Below are 13,960 nucleotides of genomic sequence, written 5' to 3'. Positions count from 1 at the left end.
CTGTGATTTCAGAAACGTGAACACACGCTGTATTTTTGGTTCTAGACCTTAAGCGAGAGCAGAAACAGCAGGCAAGCTACGGATCCAGACACACGTTTCAGGAACCAGCAGGCACTCTAAACCAGATTACTTGGAGGATCCATTTCAGCAAGATTAAAAAAATGTATCCAGACTGAAGCTTTACACAGCAGTTCATATGTGATGGTCATGCTCAACACAAAAGTGAAAACCACCGCATTTTGGACAACTGATGAAGCAACAGTGCTCTGCACTGGCACACAGCAGCCTTAAAAGTCCAGTCCACCAGTCTGCCTGGCCCACGTTCCAGAGGCATTTGGAACAACAAACTATAAATCCGTATCAGCTTTATGAGAAGTCTTCAGTGGGAACGGATAGCAGTGCTGCCAAGTCTGTCAGTAAGTAGGATTCAGGTACAGAGAAACTAGGTAAATCACACTCAGTAAATCCAGAAGAATAACAGCATGCTCAGATGCAGAATGGAGAGTTGCACAGGGCTGGAAACAGTAATTTTTATTTTATTCATATATGCTCTCAAAAGCAAATAGTTTCGTGACTGTTTACAGCTGATGCAAAATGTTCTGGAGTAGATTAAACTAAACTCATTTTAGAGATACAAGAGGCTCTCACAAGAAGAAATTATTTTGTAATAAAAACAGCAGAGAAAACACATGGAAGAAGGGTGACTGTAACTATAAATAACAATAAATATGAATTCAGCTATTACCATCATCTAGGAAATATCATAAATCACATGTTTAGTCCTCCAAGAACGTAACTGTTGAATAAGCAAAAGCAGTAGCAAGAATTATCACGAAATGAGCCGAGCAAAACCAGTAAGATGCTGCAGCATGAGACCAGACTGCGCTCAGCTTCAATGCCACGTAGTTCTTGTAGTTAGTATCCGCTTTTCTGAAATGAAAGGAAAAGGTGCAGGAGGGTAACAAGGATAGTTAGGACTACACCAACAGCTTCTCTTCAGGGACAGAAACAAAGGGACATCAAAGGTCACCTCAGAAAAAATTCACCTCCGAAAAGCAATTTGCTGGTGGGGAGAGCTACAAAAATTATACTATCACAAGTACTAGAAAATGAACAGGGAATTATGATTTTCCAATTCTTACACTGTAGGAATTGCAGAGAAACAATGGAATTCTCTAGCAGTCCAGGTTTCAAAATAAAGGAGTATTTCTCTCATGATACTGAATTAACTTGCACAATTCCTTGCCCTAGGGTGTTTTACAAACTAAAAATAAAAAAGGATAAAGAAAGAAATCCCCACCCAGTTTAATTATTTGATCAGAACTTCCAAAGGCTATTAGAAACTGCAGTGGAGGTGCAGCCTCCCCTTCAGGAAATCGCCCAGTCCAATCTGACCAGCTGGGAAGGCTTCTTTCGTGTCTGCCTTAACCTTCTGTTCTTCCTTGGGATCCAGCACTGACCGTATCCGAGAGAATTACTGTGCTAGGGAGCCCTTGTTGGGAACCAGCGTAACTCACGAGATGGTCCCCCTTCCCCACCAAGCCAGCTGGCCAAGCCCCCGTGCTCCAGCTGTCACAGCAGAGTTGCCAGCACCCAGCTACCCGGGAGCAGCGAGAGCAGGCTCACTGCACGCGGTAAGGATCTCCCTTTCCCCAGCCCACAGAAGCAGAAGTTTCCGTAGCTCAAGACATTTAAATGGAAACCAGCACATGAATTTGGATATTGCAGATAGCTCACAAAATCCGAATTACTGTGGCAACAAGCCACGTGTGCACTAGTCAATCTCAATTAGAAAATGAAAGTTAGCTTAAACTGCCGTGAAGTATGTGTGAGGAGAAATTAGCTCATACATTCACGGGATGACAGATGACTCCTCGTCACACCATTGCCGCGGTGGGCCCAAGCACTTCAGTCAGTCACTGCTTGGCAGCTGTGACGTGGCAGTTCAAGGCATTTTACTCACCCGCATCCTCCAACGGTTAGATAAATATAATTAAGGTCCTTTTATCTGTGCATTTTCTTCAGCTTGTTCACACTAAATCAGCCACACTCTCGACTGCAGCCAGCCCAGAGGAGGAGGGCGAGTGTCACAAAAGGCATTTTTAATATTCATTTATAACTCAAAGTGAAATTGTGAAGGCTTTGCGTCAAGCTTTTGTGAAAATGGCAGGTTTTGATAATAAAAACGAGCCTAGAGAAAAGACACAGTAAATTTCTCTGGTTGTCAGAATGTCGGAAAATCATTTGATCATCCCTCAAATAAGCCTAGCAACACAAAAAAGTTCACTTTCACATAAAACATGGTCAGAATCCTCAATTTAGAGAACTCACTCCGGTATCCAGCACAGCAACTGTGGTTGACTTGCAAGAACATAGATTTTTCTTCACAGAAATATTCTTATTTATTATATTGGGAATTAATGTTAACATTTGTACACCTGTCCAGTGCAAGTTTAGAGTTGTTCCATAACTCTTTTCCCATAATAGCTCTTTGCAAAACATTACCAGGAACTAACAGGATTATTTCCCAAATCTGCTTGCTTTATACAAATGTAATCAAATCAGAAGCTAGCTTAATGAAGTCAGATACAAGCTATAAATTCTTTTAAGCACACAGGATGCAATGAGTTTTGAATTTCCCCACCAGATAAATACCTTTAAAAATATTCTGCATCCTCTCTAGAGTCTAATACAAGCCACATGTTTCATTAGCCACAGAAGAACTCACGAGATGTTTAAGGAATCTGTCATCACAACCCCTACAAGAGGTGTTTAAACATGTACTCTAACACAACTCCAGCTTTCTTGTACAATTTTGTATATACACAACTAGTATCCCTCATGATTGCGCAGCATGTAAAAATCTCATTTTGTGGCTGTTTCCCTTGTCTGCTTACTGCGAAGCCTTAAGAAGATCCAAGCACAGTTTCAGTGGCATGCCTACTCAGTGATTTTGAAAATTATATATATAGCAACATAAATGAAGGGATACCTTTTAAAAGCATTTAAATTCATAAAATCCTGACCTATGTAATTTGTGGCAAAAAATTCCCCCACTTCAAGTGTCACAGAATCAGTTACCAGGATATAATGTTCATGTGAAAGTAGCAACAATATGTTGACTTGGTGACTGACTGATGGGTTTCTTTCCTCAGGTTCTGCAATAGTACTTTTCTTAAAAATCCCTCTCTCTTGAAGCTACAACCTTGACTCCATGGATATACAAAAAAAAAAAAAAAAAAAAAAAAAGGACCTATGGGCTGGAAAAAAACCAGAGAGATGATAAAGTCAAGTCCAACATAGGATAAAAAGGCTTCACCTGAGAACTTATGTCCTTTCCTCCCTGTATCTGAAAAGCTAATGGATTTTTAGATTATTTCAAGTGTTTCTTTTAAAGAACAACCCCGCCATCTGAAATTATTACACCGTTATACCACCTTGCCACAATTCCAGTCAAGACTGGATTTTCCTTTGTTCGTGGGATAACAAGACTAATCAATGAGACTACATTTAAGGTTTGGGGCTTTTTGGAAGAACGCCAAGTCCAGTTTTTCAGATCAGCTTTGTTGTAGTTTAACCCCGGCTGGCAACTAAGCCCCACAGAGCCACTTGCTCACTCCTCCCCACTGGGATGGGAGAGAGAATCAGAAGAGTAAAAGTGAGTAAACTTGTGGGCTGGGATAAAGACAGTTTAGAATCATAGAATTGTTAGGGTTGAAAGGGACCTTAGAGACCGAGTTCCAATAGTAAGTTTAATAAGTAGAAAAAAGCCGCGCACACAAAGCAAAACAAGGGATTAATTCCCTACTTCCCATGGGCAGGCAGGTGTTCGGCCATCTCCAGGAAAGCAGGGCTCCATCACGTGTAACAGTTACTTGGGAAGACAAACAGAATAATGCCAAACATACTCCCCTTTCTTCTTCTTCCCCCAGCTTTACATGCTGAGCATGACAACATATGGTGTGGAATGTCCCTTTGGTCAGTTGCTGTCCCAGCTGTGTCCCCTCCCAGCTTCTAGTGCACCCCAAGCCCACTCACTGGTGGGGTGGTTTGAGAACCACAAAAAGCCTTGGCTCTGTGTAAGCACTGCTCAGCAAAAAGGAAAACAGCTCTGTATTAACTGAGGGCATGAACACTGTTTCCAGCACAAATCCAAAACATGGACCCATACCAGCTACTATGAAGAAAATTAACTCTATCCCAGCCCAAACCAGCACAGGCTCTTATAAACAGATGCATACTTCCCTCCCTACTCTCTCTTCCTATTGCTTGGCATGTAAAGCCTTTTGTTTATAAGGATAGTAACATTTGTCTTTATGGAGGCAGTAGATAGGAATTTAACTGCTACTGCTACAAAAACTAACAGGCGGTATTTGTTTTTAAATCCTGACAGTAATCTCTCAGACATTTCCTTTCACAGAAGTTACCAAGTTTCATTATGATCACTAAAACGAGTAACATGTTATTGCTGATCAGCAATAATAAATTATGAATCTACAATTACATGCTCAGTCAGAACTATCATATACAGCTTGAGATGTCTATAAATCCAGGACTCCACATCCAAACTGGTTATTTATACTCCCACTACATTCAATAGAAAGAAAAATCAGTTCAGCTACACAAACATACTTTAAGTATACTAACAATTAAAATATATATCTCTAAATAACTAACTCTGTAGACAGATTGTTTCCACCCTTTTCACCTAATATCAAATTAGTAAGTACAAAATTCCTCCATGATAATGAAGATTTTTTTTTTAGAAAATATTTATCAAGAAATGGAAGCGGTATGTTCAATTCTCTAACAGTCTCGTCAAAATACTTGGTCTTTCCAGCACCACAACGAGCTCTTAATTCCAGCCTGCAGACATTTAAACCAGTTAGTCCAATCTAACATCCTCTAGTACAGAAGGGAAAAAAAAACACCTTATTTAATTACTAGAGACAGACTGTTCCAAACAAGTAAAACTGCTTTACCTACTAACTGCACCACAAGCACTCACATCAGCGTTTCAGCTTCTAGTCAAAATTGAATCTATGGTAATTTAACACACAAGGCAAGCCTTGGGCTTAGAATATAATAGCCTTAATCTACCACCTTCCTGGTTATAAAATACTGGGATCTTAATTCAGCTTTTCTCTGTTAGCTTTCTCTTCCCCATATTAATTCCAACTGTTAGCATACAGGTTTTATTATCTCTTTCAACATCAGCATGGACTTTCTTCTACAATACAGAGAAGTACTACAAACAAACATGCATGAAAAGTCAGAACAAGCCTTTGCATGTATGTTTTCCTTACAAGTTGTACTCACATCTCAAAATGGATTTTAAGAAAAGGCCACAACGTGCATCCTAATACCAGCAGTTTAAAATAACCCTCACATAATAATCAACAACCTCCACTGAAATTGCCTGTAGAATCTAGAAATCAAGATCAAAAGTGTTCCCATACTCTGCAGCAAGATGCAGAACATTCATTAGTAAAATGAAGTTTATCCAACAGCATTTTAACAGTTGAGCAATCATACATTCAAAAGACAAAGTTATGCATCTCAAAATGCTAGTGCTGCCTTTCAGGGTCCCAGTTCATCTACACAAGGAGCTATGACTATCACCTTCTCCCATAAGTACCGAAATCCCATAAATATTCACATTCGCAGAACTCCTGTTTCGCCATTACTGGTGAACAGTTCTCCCACCTAAGAGATTCTAAACTACTGTGTTTATTTTAGCCCAATCTGCAAATAAATGGTCAACTTAATAAAAACCAGCAGAAGAGCACGAGAAAGTGCCTTTTATTTCAGCAAAAGCTTCAAATGAAAGGATAATTACAAGCAATATCTGCTGAATTAAGTCAGAAATGTCTTAAGCCATCAGCAAAGAAGATTTTCTGTCATCTAGGGCCAGGTAAGATCTACAGAAATACTACACATTGTACTGCGATTGAGCACCTATTAACTATTTAAAATACGCTGCCAGCTGAGAGATGGACAAAAAGACAAAGATGTTCATTATTTGAACAAACTGAGCTCTTGGCTTTCTTGTTACTGTTGTTCAAATCCATGAAGAAAGTCCAATATGAACATCACACTGAACAACCGAGGTAAGTACAGAGAAGACAAACCCCTAAAGCTGTCCAAACATTAGTTGTGTTACTGGTGTAGAAATCACTACCCTCACTGCTGCCACGATATTAAGCACGATAGGATTTCATTTTACATAGGATAGGATTCATCATACATAGGAATCATGTTTCCATCCCTTTCAGATGGTTAAATGTATCCCACAGCCACGTAGCAGTCATGTTCTCCCAGAGGGAGATCAGGCTGCCCATGACTCAGTCCCGGAGCACAGGCAGGGCTGCCGAGACCAGCGGCAATTCAGCAGCTCCGCTGACGCCAACAGTCCTCACGAGCACACCAGTGTGACTGAACTTCCCTGGCCAGGCTGGAATAGTGAGATCCACACACGTCTCTCACCTTTCTGAATCAGCTGCCGTTCACCCCAGTAAAGCAGCTACAACAACCTGCTGCAACACACAGTTTGTTGGCAGAGTGCCAAAGAGTGCATTGCCCAGAAGTAACACATGCTGGAAAACCACGTGGCTGCAGCAGCCTCTTGAATCATACGCTAGCTGTCATCTGCCCAACTTTAAACAGCTTGGCAAAGGAACAAGAAAAGTCAAACAGGAAACAGCCAGGAAAATTGTCTTCATTCTCCCTGGGCCTCATGTTCATCAGAGCAATCAATGAAGCTTCAAGCTCAGCGCAGACAGAAATATCACCCGATGACCCTGAAATCCTGCACCCGCTGGCAGCCTTTCCACGTTTGCACAGCACACTGCTACCAGGCACTCCTCAAAACCAGACACAGCACCAAGCAAGCAGCAGATCAAAGGAACCAAGCCATCACTTGCAGGAGTTTCCTCTGAATAACACACTCAGATTCTACCACTGCCATATTGTGCGTTACCTGCTGATGGATGGCTGCAGCGGCAAGCAACAAGTTTTACTTCTGGGCAAGTAGGACATCGTGCTGCTGCTGCTGCCCGGGCTAGTAGGTGAAATGATGCTCCCTGTTCTCCATACCAAGACAGCAGCACGTCTGCTTACTTCCATAAAAAACAGCTGCTTCCAGGGGTAGCAACCGAGCTGGGAAGCACAAGACAGGATGGAGAGGAAGGCAGTTTAAAAATGCCTGCGATGTAACAGCTGGCACCCAGCAGCAGGGCAGGCGTGATAAGGACTCGGTGCAAAGGATACTAGATATTACACTACCAGATTCACACAATCATAAGAAGTCACAACTGTGTTATCTTCACCAGTGAGTAACCACAAGGTTCACTTGTTCAAGCAGCACCTTGAACAAACTCAATTATGCTGACAGATGATTGTAGCACAACTGCTCCATTCATAGATCACCACTCTTAACAGTGCCTTCTGCCTTCCCTTTTTAAGTCCAGAAACCATAAAGAAAAGCCTATTCTTTACAGAATGTGTTGTCCCTTACACAACAGGCAGTGTATAGGACATGGATAACATGGATACCACCATTTAGAATTTCATTAAAATTATGTGAGAGACAACACCACGTTCCTTCACAGGGAATCAATTACACATTCCTCAATTGTCCTACAATTCTATATACGTTAAACTTAACCTCCTTTACTACATTCACAGGAATGGAACTTATAAGCAGAGGATGCAAATAATGAATTGGTGACACAGGTACTGAATTGAGATAAAAAGCCAGCTTATTCCACTCCACGAAAATCAGATCTCCTAAGCAGCTGGCACAATCCCTTCTTGCTGGCAAGTTCCAGAAGAGTGGATCTTGACCACAACTCCTGCGGAACCAAGCACCATCTTACGTCCCTTTGAGATCACCAAAGCCACATGTATCACTTGGCCAGAAAACATCAGTGCACACGGCAGAACTTAGAAAGTCCACTCAAACTGCATTGTTGTTCCAGCAGCTTTAGCCATCTTCACCCCTGGCTAACGGATGGCAGTAGGGTCTTGCAGGCATACCTCAACAAAGCACTACAAACCAAACACTGTCTACATCAGAACAGGTAGGGTCTCCCTACATGCATTTTCCAGCACCTGCTGGGTGCAAATACCATCACTTCTTAAAGGACAGATTTTGTTTCAAAGGCTGATAGTCCATCAGGTGCCACTTATCCATATTACAGTGCCATCCTTCTACTCTGCTTATGGTTTGTTCTGTATCTTCCCAGCTCAAACTTCACCTCCTGAGATCATCTACACAGAAGCATCTTACCTGCAGCTTTCTGGAGCTGCACACATCACACCAAACAGACAGCTGCCACTACTAAAGGCAGTGGTCTCCTCCAGTAGTATTATTTCCTGGAAAATTAAAGGGTTCTTAGGTAAGAACTACAGAACTCCTAGCTTACCACTGTACACAGAGATGCTGAAAGCACTTATATAAAGCCTTCCCTTCTAAATACAAGCATTTTATCACACAGTTTTCCCAGCATCGAGACTTGAGAAGTTGTATTCCTACTCAGAAAGAGCAGCATTGCAGAACTCATAAATTAGGAGGAGAAAAAGCCAAGAAGCTATTACATAGGTTTCTCTGGCCAATTTAGCCTCATGACAGTAAAATTACGCAAGTGTCTACAGGCATTTGAATCACATGCCTCAAAAAGTACTGCTGGAAGCCACAAACCACCTTTCCTCAAATTTCACACCAATAATTTTTAAGAGTTATGTCAAATTGATTTTTTTCCAGTGGTTAGGCAAAGTTGATAAGCGCACAAATATTACTCAAAAAGATCCATCATCTATGCCATAGCATGTTCTTCAGTTATTTACACTCAATACTTTACATGAATAAAGTTTCTTCAATGAAATTTATCAAGCTGCAAAAGTAGTAACATAAGAATTTACAAGGGCAGCCTAGTTTAGTCACTCAGTCTTTCCTGTTAAGGAGAGCTGAAGTTTTTGAACAAGTTCAGAGTTCTTAACGAGTTTTATATTCTTATCATTCCCTCACTGTCTGTGAGAAAATTCCCTATAAAGAATGAGGCCACATTTACAAAAACCAGATTCTCCTTTTCTACGTCTCTCTATTGTCAAGTACGACCACTGGAAGGTGACCTCCAGCGCTGTTTATACAGGGATTATACAGAAACATTTCTATAAAGTATAGCGCCTGACTACACAAACCGACAGAACTTTCTTAGCCTCTCCAAGTCTTGAGGTCGAGTGACGTCAATGCTATTAAGTGACAGTTTCCAGTACACTCATATTCACGTTGCCTGTTGGGAGTTCCCTGTCACAAGAAGGGGCTGCAGTCCATGCACGTCTGACAGCTACCGTGGGTTTTGTTTTTTCCATGTTCACTCCTCATTTTCTTTCCCATACCTAGTCCTTCAGTGTTCAAACTTACCTCAGGGCTGAGTCCTCTCTTGGTCAGTCAACTTGCATTTTAGAAGCTTCTCAAGATTAAACATTATAGTCATGCTAGCTGTAAGTAGACTTACTAGTGCTACAAGATGAAACCTCCTTCACCCTGAATCTATAGGAAAAATAACAGGATGAAATTTAGGGTACCCAGGATTCTAAACCCCAAATCTGAAAAACAACCACAACTATGGAAATCTTTATTCCCATGACTCACTTTAAAAATGTGTGAACTACACCAGGCCATTCTTATTGCTCATGTAACTTCTCTCCCTCAAATCTCACAAAAAAAGAACTAAGGATGAAGGTGACAAAATAACTTCACAGTCTGGAATGAAATGCTTTTCATAGCCTCTAACGTGAACCTCTAAACTGCTGTAACAAAGCCAAGACAACTGAGGCTAACTTGGATTGTCCTACAGCCACACCCAGGAATGCAACGCATGCCAAAACTCAACAGTTGGTCACTGACGTAGGCGCAGGAGGAATCACAATGCGCGCTGAATCAGTTCCTCACTGCTGGAGTAATACATTTAGGCAACTTTGCTATAAATATCTAGCTCTGTAGATATAGGAGGAGATTGGAGCCATAGGTAGGACACCTAAAGACTAATTACACACTGAGTAAAGTTTCAGCAATACAAAATTAAGGAAGAAGAGGAGACTGAGTAAGTAGCCTACTTTAAGTCACACGGTCTGAGCACTCTGACCCCTCATGCAAACAGAGCAACTGAGAGAAGGCTGTGGAAGAAATCAGGATTTTGGTCTACAGACACATTCCTCCATATATTACATACTGACACATACAATCCTGTTGAATTTATCTTTTCTAGATAAACCAAGTAAAATTTGTGCAAAAAAGCAGATTAACTGGTAGCAGACTGCCTTGTAACACAAGACATAAGGGATGAAGACAACATACACGTGGCTGACGTGCTGCTAGGCTAGGGTAAGGAGGTCCAAGTTTTGTTCTGCAAACCCAGCTCTGCAACAGAGGCAATTGTAAGACTTGCAGTTGCGCTGCCTCATTCTGCCCTGCTTCTGCAGTGGAAAATCATTACATAGGTTACTAACTTGACAACACACTCAGATTGAATACATGTCTTATTAAAATGAGCTTCTGTAATTCCTGATCTAATTTCCAGAATAATTGAGATCAATCTTAAATAGTTTCAGTATTTCAAACAGCATGAGTTAAAACTTTGACACCAGTGCTAAGCAGATAAGGAAGGATGGAACTAGCTTATTATCTAATAAGGCAAAGAGCCAAAAACATTTGAATTACTTTATTATTCCGGTAAATTAACTACAGAGAACATGTTTAAAATGTGCCCATACTTAAGATCATATTCAGAGACGGACACACACATGATCTACTCCAGTTTTTGCCATTTAATTGTTTTTGGTTCAGTTTTTTTTTTAGTTTAATTGTTTTTGGGAGGAATGCTGTTCTACTAAGAATATTTTTACTTTTTAAAATATTCTCTGCAGTTAAGTGACTTCTGTACTCAGAGGGATTTTTGTAAATTTTGTTACTGTTAGGGTCCTCTTTTGGAAGCCACTCTGGACTTACAAAACAGTTTTTTTTAAAAAAAAAGGATGTTTCACAAAAGTCAGGGCATTTAAGCAAGCTTATGATTTATTTTTTTCTTAAAGGGTACAGGGGTGGAGATTGTGCTGGACAGGGATATTTGACATGTTGATTTTCCTGATGCTGTACAGAAGGTTAGAAAGCATTCCTGGAATATTGGATAGTCTTGAGGTTCACAGTGGGAGGCTATATTTCCGGCTGGATAGTAATATTACATTACACATAAAAACAGTTACACTGTTAAAATTAAAATAGCTACAACATGTGAAGCTCTCAGCTCCCCTTCTCTCTGAAGGCAGACTCCGGAAGGGACCAAGGGAATTGCAGTACACCAGCAAGAGAGACGACTGAACACCTCTGTAAAACCTAAGCATCCCAGGCTGATGCACATCATGTACAGTTAATCCATGCTCAGCCTGGTGCAAAATCAGAACTGAGTCCTCTGTCTCTAACTGTCCTTTCTACAATTATTTTGGGAATGCAGAAGAAACAAAACAATGTGCTTTTTGAAGATACGGTTACCCACAGATTATGGGAGCAGGCAATGTCTATCAGTAGTACTGACTATGCAATGTGTCCTAGGTCTGAGGACGAAAAAATTAAGGAAATACAGACCAAAACATGAGTAAAAAGAAATTACTTCATTGTTAGCACAGCTATTGCTAAGTGGCACCTTATCTAGGTTTTAAGGTGGCTAATTATTGACAGACATCACAGAAGAAATAGACTTTGAGTAGAAAACTGAACATTAATAGCATTATCAAGCAGCTGATTGAGGATAATGTTTAAAAGTAAATCCAAGCAAGGTTCAAGTCTTCAAAGTAGAGAAACACTCAAATTTATCTACTAAATGTAATGTAAAAACTCCAGTGTTTATTTAATACATTTCAAAATTTAAAACGTTTCAACATACCAATAACTAGGAACTAATTTTCTGAATCTATTGTTAAGTGGTTAGAGATTCCCGGTATGGGTACAATTATAAATATTATTTAAAGTTACCACTGTATTTAAAGGTTTTGGTAGAGATGAGTTCAGAGAACTTGAAAAGCGCTTCTGTACGATGTCCTCAGCTACATTAAGATGCACATTTTAAAAAGGAATAAACTACCTGAGGATGTCTCACAATTCATTTGCAATCCTTCATAGATTCTCAAATTTTAAAACTCACTAAATCTTAAGGTAAAAAGATGAGGTATTCAGTTTTTAAGAAAAGAATGGGAAGTTCACAAGCTTAGTTCAGGGAATAAACATATTACTCAACTGGTCAAAGAAAGCAGAACTGAGGGTACACTGTCATACCTAATTCAATCACAAGTGCTAACAAGTATCTCCTTTAATAATCTGAATCCAGTCCATGCAGGATTTGAAGAGAAAAGCCTCCTACAGAACACTTTTACCTAAAAGATGAAGTTGTTGGTTTCCATAGTGCTTAACTTACCATTTGAAAAAAAAGTCTGTTGTTTTAAGAAGTCCACCGATCAGTACCCGCACAGACTTGGCTAGTGATACTACACACAAATAAATCCAGATGACATAATTCTCCAAAATTCAGAGCACAGAAAGGAAAACCTCTGCAAGAGAGCGCGTAAGGTGAGAATGCGGCTGCGACACGGGCTACATCGGACAGACTGCCCCGAGACACTCCCTGCAAAGTCTCTTCACCGCCCACATCCCCTGGCGCTAGGTACACAGATGTGACACGTAACAGGAAGGGCCTGGACAGACAGCCTTCACTGCAGGTCAGGTACACTGAAACCCTTCTGGGAAACTTACACTGGACATGGCCTTGGGTGAAAGGCTATGCCCGAGGTACCTAACTTGGATCTGCATGCAAACCAAAGCCATCTTCAGCTGTCTGGTTTCGCACAGGTTTTGCTAGCACCTGCATCAGTTTTAAAGACATCTGACTCCCAAGCAAACATTTTAGAAGAGACTACTACAATAATTAGACATCAGGACATGTCTATTAGAAGCAGTAGCTATATCCCGTTATAGAAACCAGCACAGCTTGCCGTGACTGCCATTTATTACATTCCATCAGAAGCAGCACTGGCACTGTCTACATAAAGCTAAAAATAAAAGCTAATGAACTCCTTTTTTTTTTTTTGTTCTACAGTTAATGTGCTCATAAACTCCATCCTTCCGTGACAGGGAATGGAAACCAGTGGGTTTTAGCAGGCAGTAACAGTCCTGTCCTTCGATACTACAACATAAGCAAGACCTTCAGTGAGACCACAGCTTTTCTGCAAAGCCTGAGCAATTGCATCAGCAGGACAGGCCACTGTCAGTTCCTTGCTCTCTTCAGGAGACGCCTCGTTTTCCCTGTATCTTCAAGGCATGTGCAAGGCTTAGCCAGCTCCAGCTGTGCTCACTGATAACTTAAGAAAACATGCAAAAGGAACTGGCAAAGAGCAGGGTCATGTCCAGAGCGGAACATTTTAAATCAGCTCTCGTGGATGCAAACTGCATATTTAGCTCTATAAACCGAATCCGTTATTTGTGAATCTCACTTTCACCTGTTGTGTCCAAGCTTGTTGTACGACTAACAGAGTTACTTTATTTTTCAGCACACATCTATAAAAATAACGGTGCAGATGAAACGCTCTCTAGGTGTACAGCTAAGACAGTTACAAGCCCAGACAGCAGGAAGCCTCAGCCCATGTCAAAGGCACGTAATACTTAACGGAAGCATGGAGGCCTGCAATTACACAGCTAGGTCCCAATATACGTTTTTACAATACAGCCAGAAAAATTCACCCGTCCTGAGAAGAAAAGACACCAAAAGCCAGAAGAGGTATTGAGACACTGATGAAAACATTCTCAGAATTTCTCACATCAGCCTTGAATTACAACAGTCCCTGGTGGGTTTTGTGCCCCCTCACCCTCCTCAAAATATTCAATCACCACGGTCTACCTAGACAGTAAAGA

This window comes from Pterocles gutturalis, unplaced genomic scaffold, assembly GCF_000699245.1.
Source record: "Pterocles gutturalis isolate BGI_N339 unplaced genomic scaffold, ASM69924v1 scaffold13771, whole genome shotgun sequence".
Classification (NCBI taxonomy): domain Eukaryota; kingdom Metazoa; phylum Chordata; class Aves; order Pterocliformes; family Pteroclidae; genus Pterocles; species Pterocles gutturalis.
Note: the sequence above shows the minus strand (reverse complement) of the source record.